This window comes from Rattus norvegicus, chromosome 17, assembly GCF_021556685.1.
Source record: "Rattus norvegicus strain SHRSP/BbbUtx chromosome 17, alternate assembly SHRSP_T2T, whole genome shotgun sequence".
Taxonomy (NCBI): domain Eukaryota; kingdom Metazoa; phylum Chordata; class Mammalia; order Rodentia; family Muridae; genus Rattus; species Rattus norvegicus.
In genome coordinates, this window is record NC_141550.1 from 74,219,634 (window position 1) to 74,241,621 (window position 21,988).

Here is a 21,988-nt window from a genome sequence, read left to right on the forward strand (position 1 = left end):
CCGTGATCTGTATTATGTATATCTGGTGCCAGGCTAAGTGTTCCTTACTCTGTGGCTGAAAATGGATCTCCTGCTGTCTCAGAAACTCAATTCCCAGGAGTCATGAGTCATCCATTCTCCTTTTAGACTTTCAGGACCGAGAGGAAAAGGAAACTACTCTTATGTAAATCTCACGTAAAGTGACCTGGTCTATCGCCCAGGATTGAACTGGTTGGACTTAAGGCAGTTTACAAAGGGATTTATAGACCAGTCCCCAGTCATGGTGGAAGGCTGTATAACAAGTTACATTAATCTAATGAATACTGGCAAAATGTTTAGTAATGTCTACCTGGGGCTTTTCCAGAGACCCTTTGTTGTCTAATTAGGAGATAATGGATGTGTGTGCAGAGGGCAGAGGGTTCTGAAAGACACTGTTGTGTCTGTGTGCTTATACCTGGCTTGGCAGAATGATCTAAGCCAGCTCTTCAAATAAATTGACATCATTATGCTGTGTGAATTAAGAAGGGGTCATTATTCACTAACTAATTTCATTTTAACGCATCCTAAGGGGCAAACAATTACTGCTGGGAATAATAAAAGGTATCCAGGAGAACGTTTCACTCAACACAAAGATGTCTCATGCCCCTGCCCCTTACCATCTTCCCATGGGGTCATCTGCTTAGAAAGGAATTTCTTCTTTTATGTGAAATATGAAAGCATTAAGCATTGGTCATTTCTGACTGCTGTCCCTCTGACTGTGTTTGCACTGGCTTCTCTCCCCACAGAGGATGATATTAAAACTTACATTTCAGGGCCAGCAGAATGACCCAACAGGCAAAATGCCTCATGACCGCAGTTCTGTAACCCAAGTTCTATGTTCAAAAGCTGGATGCCAAGGCGCAGCTGAGAGGAGTGCCTGGAAACTTGGGAGGGGAGGCAGTGAACCTGCAGTCCCTAGGGAGGCAGAGGCAGGAGGGAAATGGAGTGCTCAAGAACTGTCCTCTGATTGCCACATGCTTTCCATGACAGGCACACTCTCTAAGTAAATACATTAAGTAATTAATAAAATTCACATTTTATTTTTAAGTTTAGATGCCTTTCATCGCAAATGACAGGAAAGTAGACTCATTTTATAAAATTAATTAATTAATTTTTTGTTTTCAATACAAATACATCCTGACCACAGCTTCCCCTACCTCTACTCCTACCAGTCCCTTCCCCAACCCAGATCCATTTTTCCTTTCTTTCCCCACCAGAAAAGAGCAGGCCTCTCAAGGATACAAACCGAACGCTGAATAGCACGATATAGGCACAGACCCTCATATCAAGGCTGGGTCAGGCAACCCAATAGGAGGAAAAGGGTCCCAAGAGCAGGTGAGAGTCAGAACCTGCTCCTGCTGTTAAGAGTCCCACAGGTTATAACCATTAACACATAGGCAGACGACCTAGCACAGACCCATGCAGGCCCCAATGATTGCTGCTTCAGCCTCAGTGATCCTCTATGAGCCTCTGACTCTAACAGATCTTCTGTCCAATCTTTCACAGGGTTCCCTGAGCTCCAAGGGGAGGGGCCGGGTGGAGATCTCCCGTTCGGGATCTCTCCCCACCTAATGATTGGCTCTGGGCTCTGTATGTGCTCCCATCAGCTAGGGTGGGGGTGGACTGGGCTAGGTATTGATCTATGCATGTAGCGGAACATCATCTTATTGATTAGAAATCGTCTTAATGATTTTTTTCTCTAGGTTATTTAGCATCTTGTTCCTGGCTAACGAGGCAGCGTCAGGCCTGGGCTCCCTCTGGTGGCGTAAATCTAAAATTAGACCAGTCACTGGTTGGCCACTCCCATAACTTCTGTGCCTCCAGAGCCCCAGCACATCTTGCAGGGAGGATAGATTGTTAGTCGAGGGCTTCGTGGTTGGGTTGGTGTCTCAGTCTCACTATTGGAAGCCTTGCCCTGCTGAGGGAGAACGGCCGGTTCAGGCTCTGTATTAGGAGTCCTTACTAGGATCGGCTTCATAGAATCCTGGCAGTTTTTACAGCAGTAGGCTTCCACATGAGTCCCCAAATGCCCCCATTCCATTCATTTCTCCCCATACTCTTTCTCTCCATCCTCCCCGTCCTCGGCCGGATTCCTCCTGTTCCCATTTCCACCTGTCCCCAGTCCACCCACAAAGTTCATTTCCCCTTCCCAGGGAGATCCATGCGTGCCCCCACAGTCCTCCTTTCTACTTAGCCTCTCCGGGTCTGTGGATTGTAGCATAGTTATCCTTTATTTCACAGCTAACATCCCCTTATAAGCGAGTGCATTACCATGTTTGTCTTTCTGGTCTGAGTTCCCTCACTCAGGATGATTTTTTTTTTTCTAGTTCCATCCATTTGTCTGCAGATTTCACGATGTCGTCTTTTTAACAGCTGAGCAACGCTCCATTATGTAAATGTGTCATGCTTTCTTCTTTGGTTGAGGGGCATCTCGCTGTCCGTTATAAATAAAGCTGCTACGAACATATTTGAGCAGGTGTCTCTGTGGTAGGATGAAGTATCCTTCGGGTATATGTCCAAGAGCGGTATAGCTGGGTTTTGAGGTAGATCAATTCCCAGTTTCCTGAGGAACCGCCATATTGATTTTCATAGTGGTTGTACAGATTTGCTGTCCCATGGAGGACAATGGAGGAGTGTTCCCCTTGTCAGCATCATCTCTTACTTGCGTTATGGGTGTTGACATTCTGACAGGTATAAAATGGAGTCTCAAAGTAGTTTTGATTGGCACTTCCCTGACGGCTAAGGATGTGGAGCATTTCAAGTGTTTCTTAGCCATTTGCGTTTCCTCTATTAAGAATTCTCCGTTTAGATTGTCCCCCATTTTAAAACTGGGTTATTTGTTTTCTTGGTATCTCTTTTACACAAATGAGTGTTCTAGGGCCGGACACAGAGCAAGGCAGAACTGCTCCATCAGAAACCTGATTCCACTCCAGAGCGTTTGTCTGTAGATCTGCTTTAGCCTCTGACAGACGTCTGTCCTGTATGGATGAGTAGGAGACATGCTTCCCCAAACCAGTGTAGCTCAGCTCCCACAGGCGTCTTACAAAAGTGCAGATCCACATGGCTGGGGCAATGGTGTGTGCTGACTCCCCGAGACTTGGAATACTGGATAAGAGATTCCGATTGCCTTGATTGGTTGAGGTATATAAATTCCTCCTCAGTGCCCTGGCCCTCACAGGGTAGGTGTAACATCAGACACCTTCAAGCTGAAGTGTGCTACACAGAGAAGAGGAGATCAGGGAGAAGGGAAAGAGAGTGTTGATGTCTATTATAGTGAATATCAGGTTGGCAGAAGTCACTTGGTAGGTACATGGAGAAACTGAATCCAGAAATGTCTTATCGTTCATAAAGACCAAACTTCTGGACCAGATTTGGGCTCCTCTTACTCAAACACTTCTGGGCCTTGACCTTGACCTGCAACGACTGTGAACTTTTAGCACAACCACTCTGATTCACTTACTCTCACACTCAATGCTGTGTTCACACACCAGCATGGTTTCTAAGTTCTATCTGTGCCCTTGGGATCAAGGCTGCAGTCCCTGTAAGCTTCCGCCTAGAAACAAGGCCACCAGAAAGAGTTGATATGTGTTCTAGGCGACACCCAAAGTCATGAATTCTGTCTTCTAGTCTCGTGAGAGGGTAGAGGTTAACCTGAGCAAACGCCACTGTGTTGGTTTTGTTATCATTGTGATCAAGTATTTTTTCACAAATAATTTAAAGAAGGAAATATTTATTTTCTCTCAGTTTTCAGAAGGTGTGTGGTTCTGATGGCTCTGGGGGCTTGGGCAGAACATTACAATGGCAGGACTATGTGGAGGAAGAGATTCTTCTCTTCATGGCTGACAGGGAGTAGGATAGGGAGAAGCAAAACACCTCAAAAGACCTCTCGTAGAGTTGTACTTTCTACGCAAGACTATGGCTATGGCGAGGCCCTACCTCCTAAACTTTCCAGAACCTCCTGAATAGCAGCTCCGCCTGGGGTCTTAGACTTTAACACCTGTTGAAAACATTTGTTATTCGAGGCATAAAAACCAGTGGACAGACTCTCGTGACCGAGAAACTGAGGGAAATACTCTCCCTGCTTTGGGCAAATTTCTACTCCCCAGATAACTGGATCCCTTTCCATCTCTCTCTCTCTCTCTCTCTCTCTCTCTCTCTCTCTCTCTCTCTCTCTCTCTCTCTCTCCTTTTCTCCCATTCCCTTCCCTCTTCTTCCCTCCTTTCTGTTCCCCAGTATCTTTCTTCTCCATGATTGGATCTGGACTTCCAAACACACTCACTTCTGCATAAGATAAGCTGCTTATACTGGGTCTCCTGTCTGTGCAGTAGACAGAATAAAATCTGTTCTCACCATTTTCCAATCCGTGATTGGCATCCTTTGCATCCAAATCCTTCCTCCTTCTCTGCACCCCCTCTATTGTTATTTCTTTGGGCTTATGTAGCAGGGAACGCACAGTAATACCATTTTGTTTTTAAAGAAGCTTGAAATTTAGATCTACCATCCATCCATCTATTCATCTGTCTGTCTGTCTATCATCTATCTATCTATCTATCTATCTATCTATCTATCTCATCTATCTATTATCCATCTATCTATCCATTACTATCATCTATCTGTCTGTCTATCTATCACTTATCTATCTATCAACATCATCATTATCATCTATCAAATAGATCTGGCTATGGGTCAGAGATATAACTAAAATTTGCCTTGTTTAATCTATGATTTCATGGCCATGAATAAATAAATATACATGCATACATATGTATAGCACAGCTGGTTTGATAACTTAGCTTACCCACAAGGTTTTTACAACCTTTGTCCCTGATGTATGGGGTTTATTTTAAATGACTAAATCCTGTTGATCTAAGTATCCTGGGAACTGCCTGGAGGCAGGAGGATCTGTCTCTTTTGATAGAGAAGCAATGAGGAGATGAATCTCTCTTCTAATGGCTTCAGGGAATTAAAACATCCAAGAGACCTTAGGGATCCTTAGGCAGCTAATTCATGAAATACTCACATTAATTAAATTATTTATTCTGTCAATGGTCTTCAGCCAAGGACCACTCAAAATACTCTTGTAGAAAGGACAGGCTAATTATTTGTTGCAGTGGAGGAAAATACACACTGTGGAGGGTTTAAACGGAACAATAACACTGTATGGGCTTCAAGCTGTAATTGGGAAATGGTGCAAGGATATAAATTCTTCCTAGATAAAGGAAGACTGTCAAACCAGTAAGTAATCCAAGGGACGAGAGGCTGGCAGGGATCACTGTCTCTGCTGTGAGAGCAGCTGCCTCTCACCTGTTCTGGGGGGTGGGTACTAGATATTTATTATTATTTTTGCCTGTGCTTAGATGGAATTAGGAAGTGGGCCTGCTTTGTATCAATTTCCAACGAGGTCAGAGTCCTCATGTCTGAGGCTGGCCTCTTCTGAGGTGGTTTATATCTAACAAGAGGATTAGCCTGTTCTAGCTGAAGTTCCAGGTCAACATCTGAAGGACACAGACTGTGGTCTTTTTTCATTCTCAATTCATTTTACCTCATGAAATACTCATTGTGTGCTGGGATATCGATACACATCAAAAGTGGCTCTCCAGTTTAAAGAATCTACAATAGAGTAGGACAAACAAACGAGAGAGACCGTTATGCAGTCAGTGAACATGGAGTGAGCCTTTATAAAGGTCAGGCTTTGATATGAATATGTTTTGAAATGGGCATTGGATAGATTAGTAAAAATATATCTAAGATATTTTTATTTCATCAAAGGGACAGACAGTAAATAGTAAAAAAAAAAAATCTAAAAAATAAAAGGGACTGGAGAGATGGCTTAGTCAGAGACATGATTTCTGGGCGAGTATCCGAGACCTGAATTTGAGCCTCAGAACAGAAGAGCCAAACGCCATGGTGCATTTTGTAATCCTAGTGCCAAGAGAGAAGCAGAGACAAGAGGCTTGTGTCCTTGCTCTCCAGGAAACCTAGTTTAATCCGGGAGCCCGAAGTCCTCATGAGAGACTCTGCCTCAGAAAATAAAGTGAATGACTTGACTCCTTAGCTGTAACTCTGAGGTTAATCTCTGTGCATACATACACATACACACACACATACACATACACATACACGCACACATACACATACACACATACACATACACGCACATGCACATGCACACACACACATACACATACACACATACACACATACACATACACATACACACACATACACATACACATACATACACATACACACATACACGTACACACATACATATACACATACACGCACACACATACACATACACACACATACACACATACATACACATAACACATACACATATACACACACATACATATACATAACACATACACATACATACACATACACACATACACGTACACACATACATATACACATACACGCACACACACATACACATACACACACATACACACATACATACACATAACACATACACATATACACACACATACATATACATAACACATACACATACACACACACACACATACACACACCCAAACACACACACGATCTCTTTCACACACACACACACAATATATATATATATATATATATGTATATATATACACACACACACACATTCATTTGTGTCCGAAGGCAATGACAGATAAAAGAAAAAAGTAGAGCTAAAGGGTGAGCGGCCGACCGCAGTATTATGCTCACTCATAGAGAATGTGCTACAAGCACGTGCAACCATTTGGTGAGGGGGCTACATGGGCATTCAGGCAATATTTTGATGTTGTTTTCCTTTGGCAATATAGTGAGTGAGGTAAAGGTAAGACTACAATTGTTCATTGCCCTTCATGTTTTCAACCATTGATATTAGAGTATAATGTGAGGGTTTTCACCACCATTAGACCATCTCAGTCCGTAGCATTTACACCCTGGGCTTATTCACCTCTCAGAGATTCCTGTTGCCCTGTGTCTTCCTACCTGTTAGACAGAAATGAGCTGTTCACTTTCTGCTCATTGGCTTTCGTCGGCCAACAGGAGACTCTGTTTTCTGTTAAGGTTTTCCTGGGTTGAAGAATGAACCCGTGGTTGTTTTTTATTTTTATTTTAAGTTTTTGATGGGAGTGTGGTGGACCGTGGATAGAAAGTCTAGGGATGGGTGGGTGGGCTAGATCACAATCGGAGTTGTAACAGAGCACAGCGGTCTCTGGAGATCTCTGTAGGCTGAGCGGGAGCTAGCTCTGCTTGTCCTGTTCAGAGTGATTCAGTCTGTTGTTGAGTTTTCTTCAGGGCAGTAGCACACTTTCTGTCTGCTGTTGGCACCTCTCTGCCTGCAAATACAGCCTGCTTTCCATATGTCAACATAGAACGTACAGTTCTGATATAAGAGACAGAGATTTGAAGCGAGTCTTCTGCCTCTCCAGCTTCTAGACCTTTCTCTTTCGAGTCACTGGATCCGAGCGTGAAGTGTGTTTTAATGACCCTTTCATCTACCACTCTCAAGGACACCCAAGACCCAAAATTGGCTATGGGAGTCTCTACTGAAATTCCCACAATAGAAAAAAAATTCAATTTTTACCCAAGGTGTCTCATCGCAGCTTGTTGTGTGTTTCACGTGTGTACACAAGTGCATGCACGTGTCTGTGCACACTTGCGTGCATGTTTTTCCCCACTAATTATGATTCCAGCACTTTGGGGCAGTGAAGAAAAATGCTCCAAATAGACCTTTACAATCTGGAGGGAGGAAAACTCTTATGACATGTTTCCTTCAGGCTTTGATCCACCCGGCTTTCATCTTCTTAGAGCTACCAAAATATCTTAGTCCATATGATGCTGCTTTAACAGACACTAAGTAATTTACAGTCCAACGAAGTTACTTTGGTATCGTTGGGGGGAAGTGGGGATGTAGAAAATCTCATTGCTGGTATCTGCTGATACATTATCTAACATATCCGGTTGCTGGTATCTTAGCTGTTGCATTATCTAACATGGCAAGTGGGAGGGAGGAAGGAAGGGAGGGAGGGAGAAAGGACCCAGGAGGAGGAGACCGCCCCTCTTGCCTTGCGTGTGCAGTTGTGTTGTTTATGCATGCTCACGCATGTGCGGGTGTGAATGCTTGTGTGTTGCCATCTTCCGTGTATTTGCTCTCCTTGTTACTGTTTGAGGCAGAGTCTCTCACAGAACCTAGGGCTCACCATTGGGCTGTATTGCCTACTGCAAGCCTCGAGGTCTCTCACGTCCCCGCCTCCCTAATGACAGGGTCATAGCACTCAGTGCTGCTCTGTCCAGCTTTATGTCTATAGGTGGACACTGGGGACCTAACTTCAGGTCTTCGTGCTCGTATCCACTGGTGTGTGTGTGTGTGTGTGTGTGTGTGTGTTCTGTGTACTTATTGTAATTCCAGCACTTGATCCACCAGGTCCCCTCCCCAGCCACTGACAGTCCTTTACAATGACATGACTCCTTACAGCCTAAACACTTCTTTTAAAGTTCTGCCCATCTTTTGTGCAGCGCTGGGAATAAAACCCAGGGTCTCATGTGTGATTGACAAGTACTATTTTGCTGAGCGGTAGCCTTAGACCAAGCCAATTACACTTCAGCTTGAGTACTTTGGGGATGCTAAACGTTCAAATTGTAGCAAGCACGCTCTTTAATGCTTCATAAACTGAGTAAAGTGAAGATTCCTTAAAAGAAAACACGGGCACCACACCTTAGTCACCTTATTCTTGACTTCAGTTTTAAAACTATTTAATCATATTTTAAATATAAATGAGATAAAAAGTTCTAACGCTTATAATTTTTAAATATGATACTTAAGTTTTTTTTTTAAATAGTGCTGAGGAGTCGATAAGGTTCCTGCTGCACAAGTTCGAGGACCCGAGTTCGAATCCTAGCAACCCACACAAAATGCTGGGTTCCACAACATGTGCCTGTAATCACAGCACTGGGGAGGCAGAGACAGGAGGATTCCTGGGAATTGGTGGTCAGCTGGTTTAGCAAAATTGGTGAATTCTGGGTTCAATAAGAGGCACTGTCTGAAAATTATAAGGTGGAGTGTCCCCGCCAGCGGGGACCCAGTTATTCAGGGTCCCGAAGAGGCTTTCTACCTGTGGGCCAAATGAGGGTGAAGAGAAGAAGGAGACCAAGCAAGATTCTGTTGTCAAGGTCTCGTTTATTGAGAGAAATGTACAGCATTTAAAGCTCTGAGGCAGGAATAGAAGCGGGAACTGAACCTTAGGGTGGGGGAGTTTGGGAAGTGCCCAAGGATATAAGGTGAATCACTACACTGCAAGATATCCTCCTATAACAAAGAGGCAACAGTCTTCCGGGGACATGTTCTTTGAAAAGGTCGAACCCTTCTCAGGAATCTGCTCAGGGACATCGGTGTTTTGCTCAGGCTGAAACATCCTGTCATTGCTCCCAGGGTCTTCCTGGGAGAGGCTTTAGTTCAACAATCTCATGTCTGTATGGCAGTCATTTCAAGGTTGAACCTCTGTGGCCATGCAGCCCAGAGTCACGTAGCCACCTTGAGCTATGCAGTCACAAAGCGGCCAGGCCCAAATCCAATATGGCTCACTACAGTGGAGAACAAATAAGAAGCACACTAGTTGTTCTCTGGCCTTCACACACATTTGCACTCAAACCTGCGCGCGCACACCATATGAACGAACACACACACACACAATTTTAAATAAGATTACAATTAATGACATTAGGGTGATTAATATGACACAGAACATTAAAATGTTCTTAATTGAAAAAAACTAGGTTGGTTTTTAAAGCAAAGCTAACAGGACCAAGAAGAACACACTATGTGTGGAGAGAGAGCTCAGCAGCTAAGGGCAGTTACTGCTCTTGCAGAGGACCTAAGTTTGGTTCCCAGAATCCACATCGGCTGGTTCACACCTGTCTATAATTCCATTTCCAGGGGCTCAGATAATGGGCACCTGAATGCAGTTGATGCACATACACTGGGGTACACACACACACACACACACACACACACAAACACACACACAAACGTCTTTTTTTTTAAAGAAACATGTATGTACTTTGGAAACTTAATTATAATCCAATCCTCCTTCTTATCTTCTGTATATAAAGGATGCAAAATTGATTACCGTCTCACAGGTGTAGTGTGAGCACGACATAACATTGACTGCATTAAACTCAAGCCTCACTGCAGAGGAAACAGCTCAGTACAGAAGATACTGCTGCTGTATTTGCTATTGCCAATGCTCAGTATACAGCTGGTGCTCGGTAGCTGCTTGCATATCCAAGTAAACTCTAACGAAACCCTACCGATAAATGTCTTCCAAATCCCTGGCTAGTTTCCAGTTCCCAGTACGACTCGGAAATTGGCTCTGACAGTTCTTGGTCACAGCTCTTTCTAAATCACACAGACCCATCAGTTACTGACTAGAAACTGGGCTGTCTCAGTGCAAGCTGGAAAGCAGGGAAGACTTACAATGGGATATAAAAGAAACATGAAGAGCTGGAATTATACGTGTGGAATCTAGAAAGTATTTACTGACCTGTCTTCATGACTCTAGCTGCCCACAGTGGAGTACGTTGTGATCCTCTTTGATTCCGGATGAAAAATGGCGCTTGAAAGTTAATGTCTAAATGTAACAAATGATGGCTACTTGAAAGTTTACGAACTGATCACTCAGTACGGATGTTCTAAAACTCTCCAACACTTCTCTGCATCTACATAGAAGCAAGGAGAGGATCGGTGATTCCACACCCGGTCCTAGAAATGTTATTTTCCCACAGGCGTTCACTAAAATGTGGTTTTACTCAGGCCACAGGTGTGAGAAAATATGGACATCCCCAAAGGCATTAGTTGTTACTTAGAGCAACATCTTAGCAAAATAAAGGCCAACCCCCGTATTTGTTTGCTTTTTAAAATGATCACACTTTGATTAATAGGCAATGTTAAGTCTGATGCAGACACTGTCAGTGGGACATTTGAAACAAATACCATCCTGACTTTCTTTTTTATCTTTTGGTCCAAATGCACCAATACTGGACAAAGCTTAAGTAATGTAAAAAATATTCAAAAGTGTATTATCAGCTCAGCTTAAGTGGCAGTTTCCCTTTCTTTTTAAAATTAATTTTAATTATTTTATTTATTTACATTCCAAATGTTGCTCCCTTCCTGTCCCCCCCCCCCCCCGCCCGCCAACCCCAACCTCTCTCCCCTAGCCCCACATGTCTGGTTTTAATATTCAAGTTTACACAGCCTAGAGTCACCAGAGAGCAGACCCTCAGTTGAAGAATTTTCTGGGCAGATGGTTAAATGTAAGTGTGGTCAAACCAGTAAGCAGTGTTCCTCCAGTTTCTATTTCAGCTTCCTGCTTTGACTTTTCTTGATGACAGACTGACCTGGAACTGTCAGCCAAACCAACCCCTTCTGCCCTTAAATTACTTTCAGGCAGTAACCCCGCACCAGAAAGGAGACCAGAGCACCTTTCTTTCTGTGTCTGTGCAGCTAGATAATTTACTCAGAGATGTCTTGATTTACCGTTTCCCAAGCGAGCATGTTCTGAGTTCAGAGCAGGCTTTAACAGCCCATGGGAAAGCAGGATTAAAAGTCACTTTCCAGAGTCTGAACTTGATGTTCATGAATCCTTTTCCCCAAACATGTCTGAGAATGTATTGGGGGAAAACTCTTCATATTATCGCCTTTTATCTTACCCCCCTCATGATCCCTTCTCTAACATGCTAAATTCTGACACCAGAGGAGAGCGAACGGCCTCAGGGTGAGGGGACTTCTGTGCTTTCAACCAAGTGGACCATTAAAAATATTGACAAGATTGATCATGTCTCCACAGGGAAATACAAATCACATTCAATTTCCATGGAAAATTCTAGTATCTGGCTATCAAAGATTTTTGTTCCTGTCAAATGCAGACCACATCTATCTTCCCAAGCGTCCCATCTAAATTATTAGTTCAAAACATATATCTGCCTCAGGCGGTCACGAAGCTGCTAGGTCAAATTCACTGACACAGGCGTTGTGGCACAATTTCTCCTTACTTGGGGGATCCATGAAACTAAAGCTGAAAACCACTTCTTCCCAGCATGCAATAGTAAGGCGGCACAGATTAACTCTTGAAACAGGCTTTTTAGAAATAGGGGTGGAGGGATAAAATCAGCCTCTTAACAGGAGGCAATGATGAAATTCAGCTGAGAAAGGGGTTGTTTAAAAAGATTCATTTATTTTATGTGTATGGGTGCTTTGTCCGTATGTATGCCTGGAAAGCACATGGCTGGCGGGTGTCTGTGGATGTCAGAAGAGGGCATTGGGTCCTCTGGAGCTGGAGTTACTGATGTTGTGAGCTGCTAGGTGGGTGCTGGGAATCAAACTCCTGTCCCCTGGAAGAGCGACAAGTGTTCACAACCGCTGAGCCATTTTTCCAACTCTACAAACTAGGGCTTTAGACAGTTTTATTAAATTTAAATCTTGGGGGCTAATTCTCCCTGGCCCTCACATATACTTTCTGCGTTCTTGATTGTGTCTGTTGAACCACACCCCTTTCTTTTCCTTAGTGGCTGTGTGTGTGTGTGTGTATGAGTGTGTATGTATGTATGAGTGTGTGTGTATGTGTGTGTATGAGTGTGTATGAGTGTGTGTATGTATGTGTGTGTATGAGTGTGTGTGTATGTATGTGTGTGTGTATGTATGTGTGTGTATGTGTGTGTGTGTGTGTCCACGGGCGCTCGTGTGGAGCAATCACGTGTTGTGGAGTAGTTTCTGCCCTCCTCCCCTGAGGCAGTGTCTCATTGAGGCCTAAGGCTCATTGAGGCTGACTGGCCAATGACCACCAATGACCACCAATGACCACCAATGTCCACCGTCCTGCCCCTCCCTCAACTGTGCTGCTCTCTGTTCTCGGCTCTTACGTGGATTGTGAAGATCTGAACTCAGGTCTTCATTCTTCAGCCACCAAGCCAGCAAAGAAGAAGAAGTTTAAGCTCTATAAATTAGATCCTTGTCTATTCGATTTCCCTCTAACAGACTAATCAGGAGAGTAATGTTGACACTGGTGGGAGAGAACTTCATTATGCTTACGAAGTTTGTTTTCAATGAGGGAGGTTCTTACGCAAGAACAGAATGGTTTTTGATAGATGTTATACCTTTGCCATGTGTATTGCATTTCCTTTGTGTGTTTTTCCATTTCTGAGTCTAATTTAAAGCAACAACAACAACAACAACAGCAACAACAGCATCAACAAAAATCCTGAGCTCTCTCTGTCCTGTGATTCAACTTTGCCAATACACTTTACTATTAACCTCTGTCCATTTCTCTCTATGCTTCTAATCACCAATGTCCTTTTCTGGAAGGCGTTGAGATCTGTAGTGGTTCCTTTAGACATTGAGTTGACACGCGTTTCAGACCATTAGTGATGTGTTGGCATGTTGGGAAGAGGGGTCCCAGGGTGGTACTTTCCTCCTTTAGAGTCTGAAGGAGACCTCCAGCACCATCTTCCTCTCTATTTGACTCAGCCCCTAGCAGGCACAGGGTGTCCCAGCTCCCCCCAGGTGGGCTGGCTGCCCGCTGTCACACTTCTCTGGGTTAGCAGGTCCATGGCTTATCAACTCCTTCACCATTCTTTGAAACATTTCCTTGCAGGCATTCAGAAATCCCCTTTGTTTAAGGTCATTGGGCCTAGAGTCTGCTCTGCCTCAGGGAACCGGGCACTGTAGGAGGGATCCGAAGTTGACTGCACTTGCCCCATGCTGTCACCAGACAGGTGTCAGGCTGTAGGGAAGCCTTGGGACACTGCCCCAGGGGTTGGGAAGCACAGTCTGAGGGGCAGGACACAGTTGAAGCTGACTTGGGGGTCCCTGAGCCTCCATGGATGCTGGGCCATCTGGTTCTCAGACTTGGGTATCCAGGTGTTGGAAGAGCTGAGAATGGAGTGGGGGCCTGTGGGGCTGGATGTAGCCTGGGGCCAAGGAGGGGGGAAACTATGGCTGGTTCTGAGGGGATAGCTCTTGGCTTGACAGTGGCCGGTTTGGTTTGGCTTGGTGGTGGTGGCCAGGGCTGGGAGCGCAGGGAGGCCTTTTACCTTTCCCTTAGATTAGACTGAGGCTCTATAGGTGAAGGCCTTTTCTGTGGCTCCTCATGGGGGATCCTGGTGAAAAGAGGCAGTCCATCATTTTAAGACATTTATTGTCATGGCGGAATGTGGATGTGTAAAGAACCATACCCCATTTCTCAGGGTGGGCCTAAGATTAAATACCCTTTGCAGGGAGGAGTGTCTGGGAAGAGAAATTCGTTGGCTAAGCCTCCAGGCCTTTAGGTACCTCATTGTAATGGAGATCTGCCATGAGCCTACTCGACCATGACCATGGGTCACATCCTCTACCTCTGGAGGGGCTTGGGGCATTGTCCTTACATAACTGATGCCACAAATCTGTGGAGGGCTGTGGCTAGTGATGGGGACCTGGTGCCTGGGACTCATGTGGAAACACCTACTGTCCCTTCAGGGTCATTGGGGTTTCTAGTCTCCTCAACTGGGAACCAGGGTGCCTTTCACGGTCCCACACAGAACTTACCAAACAAGCAAAAGAACTGACTTCCACATCCCCAAACAAACCAAAACAAACAAAAACATGCAAGGTAGTGTGTGCCTTGTACTCCCAGAGCTGGGGAGGTGGAGATAGACGGATACCTGAGACTCACTGGCCAGACAGCCTAGCCTGCTTGGTGAGTTTCAGGATACTGAGAGACCTTGTCTCAGAAAACAAGATGACAACACTGAAGGAATAGCATTGAGGTTGCTCTTTGACATCCACACGCATGTACATCTACATGCCTGTACCTCACTGTGGGTACACAGGCATACAGTACACACACACACACACACACACACATACACACACAGGCATACAGTACACACACACACACACACAGAGGCATACAGTACACACACACACACACACAGGCATACAGTACACACACACACATACACACAGGCATACAGTACACACACACACAGGCATACAGTACACACACACACACAGGCATACAGTACACACACACACACAGGCATACAGTACACACACACACACACAGGCATACAGTACATACACACACACAGGCATACAGTACACACACACACACACATACACACACAGGCATACAGTACACACACACACACACAGGCATACAGTACACACACACATACATACACACACAGGCATACAGTACACACACACACACACAGGCATACAGTACATACACACACACAGGCATACAGTACACACACACACATACACACACAGGCATACAGTACACACACACACACAGAGGCATACAGTACACACACACACACACATACACACAGGCATACAGTACACACACACACACACACATACACACAGGCATACAGTACACACACACACACAGAGGCATACAGTACACACACACACACACAGGCATACAGTACACACACACACACAGGCATACAGTACACACACACACACAGGCATACAGTACACACACACACATACACACACAGGCATACAGTACACACACACAGAGGCATACAGTACACACACACACACAGGCATACAGTACACACACACACACACACACACATAGGCATACAGTACACACACACACAGGCATACAGTACACACACACAGGCATACAGTACACACACACACACAGGCATACAGTACACACACACACACACACACACACACACACACACACACTTTATTTTCCTGGTTAAATAGGAACAGATACAAGCCCTTACAAACTTCATTCTTCTCTGACCATCTTAATAGTACATCCATTATCTGTAATCATGAGCCCTAACACTGAGCCAATGACTAACGTAGTCTTGTAAGGTTTCCTTTTTATTCTTAAATAAAATAAAATGTAACCACATAGATTCATTTTTATGCTTAATAAGGGTGATGTGCTAGTAATTTAATAAGAGGAATTTAAAGGATTTCTGACATAACATAGATAGCAAAGTGTTTTAATAGTGTTGGCGCAAAATATTTCTGAATAGTATATTCATTAGTCTGCCTATACGTGTTGATTTATTAATATAATTATTTCCACATGGGCTAATATCTCCTTGCCTGTCTTATTCAGGGCTTGCACGTATTGAAACCATATTTGAAGGACTTACTCTTATGAGTTCTTGACTAGCATGACCAATCCTGAATTTGACCCCTATGAACAAGATGTTCTCGTGCAACTCTGTAACCCCAGACTTTAGAAGGTGGAAGCAGGAGATCAAAAGTTCAAGGTCACCCTCTTCAGCTACATAGTGAATTGAAAGCTAGCTTGGGCAAAGTGGCAGTTAAAAACCGATTTTGAAAAAAAAAATATAGATTCCAACACAAAATTGCAATATCTTGCTCTGGGCCAGGAATCAATTCTTCTAATCGCCCGTGTTTGTGATTGTCAGGCAGCTGGCTCGGTCTGACCAGGCATGGTTTGGGAAAATAGCATGAAAATTTGAGGGATGAAAATTTGGGCCCAGTCAACTGGCTTCTGATTGAGTGATCTCTGGGAACTATCCATAGACTGAAAACAAACATTGGGCAGATCTTTGAAGTGTCCAAGGTTGCCCCCAAGAACTTGTAATACTGTAAGACGTGCCCCCCTTGGTATTTCCTTGAAGGTGTCACCTGAGATTTGCTACCAAAAACACTTAGTCATTTTGCAGTTAGGGTATTTCTGCCTGATGGATAAGGAAAGTGGGAAACTTTTACTCATATCAGTTAATAAAGAAGTTCTGCAAATGCCTTACATTTCCCAAGGATAAGCCAATTTGGCAGCAGCAACGGCCCCTTTGTACTCGCTTTGAATCGCTTGCAATTTAGGTGCAGTTGAGAAACCTGGGTGGTGAAGGGATGCTTGCTGATGGGAATCAATTTTCCAGTCAAGCCTTTCCAGGAGTCTCTTCCTGCGCTCCCCCAGGGCCGTCTGTCCGTGCTCAACACAGGAGAGGCTACAGTTTATCTTCAGTCCACTTTCTCCTCCTCTTCGACATTGAGCCATTAAAGCACGGGCATGAGGCTCTGAGGTAAACCTGTATGTCCCAGTCTTCCTTTTGACTGGTGTGGCCAAGGTGCTGAGAAAGGGTGAAAGGTCTAAGTCCACTTCCAGGTTTGAAAACCTACTAAACTCCTTTAATCCCTGGGCTCAAAACACACAGCAATCGCCAAGCTTAAAAAACCCACCAATCCCTGAGCTCAAAATCCCACCAATCCCTGAACTCAAAAACTCACCAATCCCTTGAGCTTGAAATCCCACCAATCCCATCCCTTGAAATCTTTATCCTGGAGATCCCGCCCCCTCCCGAGGTTCTATATGAAACCGTTTTACTTCTGCTTCTAGCCCAGGCAGATGCAGCTACCCTCTTGGGTCTCTCCCAATAAATCTCCCACGTGATGAGGTTTGTTGCACAGTCTGACTTTGTGGTATTCCTTGGCTCCTGACTGCCAGGATACTGGTCCCCTGAGAGCTACACCACCTCTATCAGGGAAACCTTACCCCTCAGAGCTTTAATATTTCTACTGAGCTCTTGCTGAAACTCTGTGGAGTTGCTCTGCAGAGTGTCTGCATCAGCAGGAGACCATCCGCTCTTCGTCTACGATCATTCTCATCTATGGTCGTTCTCCTTTCTTCCTCTCTGGGCACGGAGAGATACAGAGGTTCCAGGTGGTTGGGGCAGAGACTGGAGAGAAGAGATGGGGGCTTGAAGGATTCAACAAACAGAGCAACTGATCAGATAGGATGTTGCAAACAGGACAAACAAGCATCTATGTTTTATTTCATTCCTGGTTTTAATAGCAAAATACCATGGCCTGGGAGGCTTATGAACAAGAACAACTTAGTTCTGATAGCTTTGGAGGCAAGATGTTAAACATGGCAGCATATTTAGGGCCCCAATTCACAGGTCTTCTCTCCGTCTCTTCATATGTTGGCAGGGAAAACCTCCCCTCTTTGTTATAGGTTGATGTCAAGGTTGATACAACATGATTGGACAGTAGAGAGTAGGGCGGGGACAAAGTTTTTGTAAGGCGGGAGAGAGGAGGAAGGAGGGAGATCAAGATGGCGTCTACAGAGGAAGATGGCTCAGATTTAGGTGAACTTGATCGATTTTATCTTGTCTAGGTGGACAGTTTATATCTTTATCAATTGGTAGTGAATTTATTGTGTGGATGAATTGTGGATTGAGAATTTAACATAGATTTAATTGCTAAATCACAAGTTTCCGCAACTTCGATTTTACCAGGCTAAAGAGGACAGTGTGTGAAAGAAATGGCTGAGGGGCAGTTGTGTTGCCCGGGTGGAGTGAGAACGCATAGGGCCCACAGAAGGAGATTGTGTGTGTGTGTGTGTGTGTGTGTGTGTGTCATGGTAACTACCTCCTGGGGACCCCGAAGAGAGGGCGGCTAAAATGCTGACAGCTGGGAGAGGGCGGCTTGCAGACCACATGGCAGAGTAGCAGCTGGAGCGAGCAGAGCCGGCTCTCAGGAACTGATAGAAAAAGATTACTTTTTAACTTTTAAACCACAACACTTTGGCTCCTTCTCAGAGCACCAGTCTCCCTCCCCAGGGCTCGATCCTCAGAGCCTGATCACTTTCCCACAGTGCCCCTACTTAATCCCAGCAGCTTGGGAATTTGCAAAGAGAACCAGAGCCCCACCACCACCTCCCACAGCAGTCACACGGCAGCTGGTGCTGCTGGGTCCCTCTTCCACACTGCCACCCTGTGTCCTAATGTGACTTGATATCGCAGCCATCTCATATCTGCCCCAGTTGGTTCTAGACTACAGGGACTCCCAGCATCCTAGAGGCAATTTGCCTGGCTTATTGGCTGTCCTGAAGGTAATTAATGACCTTAGGAGACAATGTCATCAGGGTCTGGTGTCCACAAAGCTCTCCAGAAGTTTCTTCTTAAAGGAGTACGTAAACTTCTCTGGATCACTGCTCATCCCTCGAGGCTTCCATATCAATAACCTGCCACCCCAGAACCAGATTGACTGTGCTATAATTCTGAAGCCAACATGGTAAGCTTACAGTTCGTCGATCAATCAGCAAATAATTATTACATATCCATGGCTGCTGAATTCTCATCAGATTCAAGGGAATGAGAAAGGAAAGACAGAACTATATATTTTAAATCTTACTTAGACAGTATATGGGAGTATTCAGTAGAATGAGATGGGGGACACACACACACACACACACACACACACACACACACGCACAAGCACTCATATATACCACCACAACCATAATGAGAACATTAAATAACCCCATAAAAATAAAGAACAAGGGCTGGAGAGATGCCTCAGTGGTTATGAACACTGACTGCTCTCCCAGAGGTCCTGAGTTCAATTCCCAGCAACCACATGGTGGCTCCCAACCATCTGTAATGAGATCCGATGCCCTCTTCTGGTGTGTCTGAAGACAGCGACAGTGTACTTATATATAATAAATAATTCTTTTAAAAAAAAAGGGCGACTAAAGACTAGATGGAATGAAAGTGGAGGTGGAAACTTAAAGGGATTAACAATAAAATCAATCAATCAATCAAACAAGAAAAATCAAGTGAGTTCCTTCCTCCTCCCCTCTGCTTGTCCTGCTCAACCACCTTCTTTCTTTCCCCTTTCTCTCTCCCGTCTGTTTCTCCTCTTGCCCTTTCCATTTTCTTTGTATATCGGTCTAGAGACCTATTTTGAGAGAGGGTGGTTTGGAAGAAGAGAACACTTACCTTAGAACAAGATACAGCTCGTTGATGCTGAGAGAGGTCTCAGAGCCTCCAAAGTGGAGGCTGCTGGCTAGGCACCATGTCCCCAGGTGGTGCCCGCTGGCTGGATAACATCTTTCAGCATAGGATCCGGTGGGAGACTCAGTCAGTTCGTATCTCCTGGATCTGAAGAGGAAAACGTGGTTCATCTGGATCTTTCTTATTAGAAAACCCAACTGAAGCTTCTCGATTACCGGCCTGATTACCGCCTGGTAGCACAATCAGAAAGATACTCCGTTCTGTAAGTTTGGCACAGTGCCCCCTCGTGGTGAAATGTGGAACTAAATACAAAACTTGAAGCCCCTGTAGGCAAAAGAATATAGCACATCATCTGAGTTAGGGCTACTATTGCTGTGATGAAACAACGTGGCCAACGGCAACTTGGGGAGGAAAGGGTTTATTTCACTCACAGTTCCATGTAAGGGCTCATCATCCGAAGCACCGAGGGCAGGAACTCAAGCAAGGCAGGAACCCAGAGGCCGGAGCTGATGCAGAGGCCACGGAAGATTGCCGCTCTCTGGCTTGCTTACCATGGCTTGCTCAGCCTGCTTTTTTATAGAACCCAGAACTACCAGACTAGGTTGGCTCCACCCACAAAGGGCTGGGCTCTCCTCCATCCATCAATCACTAATTAAGAAAATGCCTTACAGCCTGATCTTCCGGAGGCATTTTCTTAATTGAGACTCCTTCCTTTCAGACAACGCTGGATTGCATCAAGCTGACATAAAACTAGCCAGGCACCCAGCTTTTACAAATTCACAAAAGCCTCCAGGACTGAGTACGTGGTAAAGTTCTCAGTATCAGATCAAAATATTTTTATTCGCTGATTGCCTTCATATAGACTGTGCTTTGGTCACTCAGTCCTCCCTAGTCCTCTCTCTGCCACCCCTCTTCTTCCCCCACCCCCACCCCATCTGTGTTTGGTGAGTCAAGTGGGCAGAAATGCCAATCTTATGAAATTGTACTTGTGAAGGATAAGGGGAAACACAGCTTTTCTTTTTACTCGAATAGTGTGCGCACTATCTTTTTAAAAGGAGACTTTTTTTTCAGCAATTTGTTTTTAGTAGATACAGAACTGAAGTTGAGGCACACAGCAGCCCTCAGAGATTGAGGATGGTGGATGGAGAGTCTAGGAGACATCTCGAGGCCCTGTCTCAAGATGAACAAACAGACATAAAATCAAACAGAATGGAAGCAACATATTGTCGTCATTACTTTATAAAATATTACAACTATATGCATGATGTGTGTGTTTGTGTGTGTGTGTATGTGTGTGTGTGTGTGTGAGAGAGAGAGAGAGAGAGAGAGAGAGAGAGAGAGAAAGGGTGTGTGTGTGTGTGTAGGTCAGAGGAAAGCTTCATGAAGTTGGTTCTCTCTTTCCACTTCCCAGTGTGTGTTCAGAGGTGACCGCAGGCTTTCAGACCTGCTCTCACCCACTCAGCCCTCTCACCAGCCCTCTATTGGCATTTTTGTCATAAAGGGATGGATACTTCATCAAAAACCCTTAGTTCCGTCAAACCACGTACCTGCACCTAACAAGGCCTAGCACAGAGTAATGTGGCTGGCAGCTGGAAGGTTGACTCACTCATAACTTGTGCAAACCTGAGTAACTATTCGTAAAAACAAGAACAAACCTTTAGAGAATAACAGTAAAGTTAAAATGGCAGCTTCGAGCGTTAAGGTTAAAGCAAAAGAAAAACAGGATGTGGCCCAGCAGAAGTCTAGGAGAAATCAGTCGTCCCACCGAGCTGAGGAAGGTGAGCGGGTCATGAAGACAGCATGGCTTCTTAAACCCTAAAATGCAAACAGGGAATCCAGAGGTGTTTGGGGAAGATTCTCATTCAGCTGGCCTGGAGTAGGGCCTAGGACTTTATATTTCTGACATATTCCCCTGGAGATGCCTTGAGTCCTTCACACTCTCAATGCGGCCTGTCTGGCTGTGTTCAGCAAAGCTGGAGTTTGCTTGAAGCTGCTGGTTATGTGGAGAGACAAAGTACAACATGTGGGGAAGGCGGGTGGATTGACATGTCTTTTCTGTTTTCTAGCTATTCCCAGATCACCAGTCACGAGTCAGTTAAATTGGACTATAGAAGCATGCATTCATTGAGTTGACTCTCTAAATATTCTTTTAGAGAGATCTCTGCTCTGCTGTTTCTTAAGGTCAAGTGATGGC

General features: G+C 44.7%; 1 long non-coding RNA gene across 1 annotated transcript; it reads right to left on the reverse strand.

Annotated features, from left to right (window-relative positions):
* Positions 1–9,170: 9,170 nt before the first annotated feature.
* Positions 9,171–17,300, reverse strand: LOC102552793 (uncharacterized). Its single transcript, XR_015641335.1, has 3 exons — positions 16,804–17,300; positions 10,554–10,728; positions 9,171–9,594 (listed from the first exon to the last, which is right to left on the reverse strand). It is a non-coding gene; the product is annotated as an uncharacterized LOC102552793 (long non-coding RNA).
* Between the last annotated feature and the right edge of the window lie 4,688 nt (positions 17,301–21,988).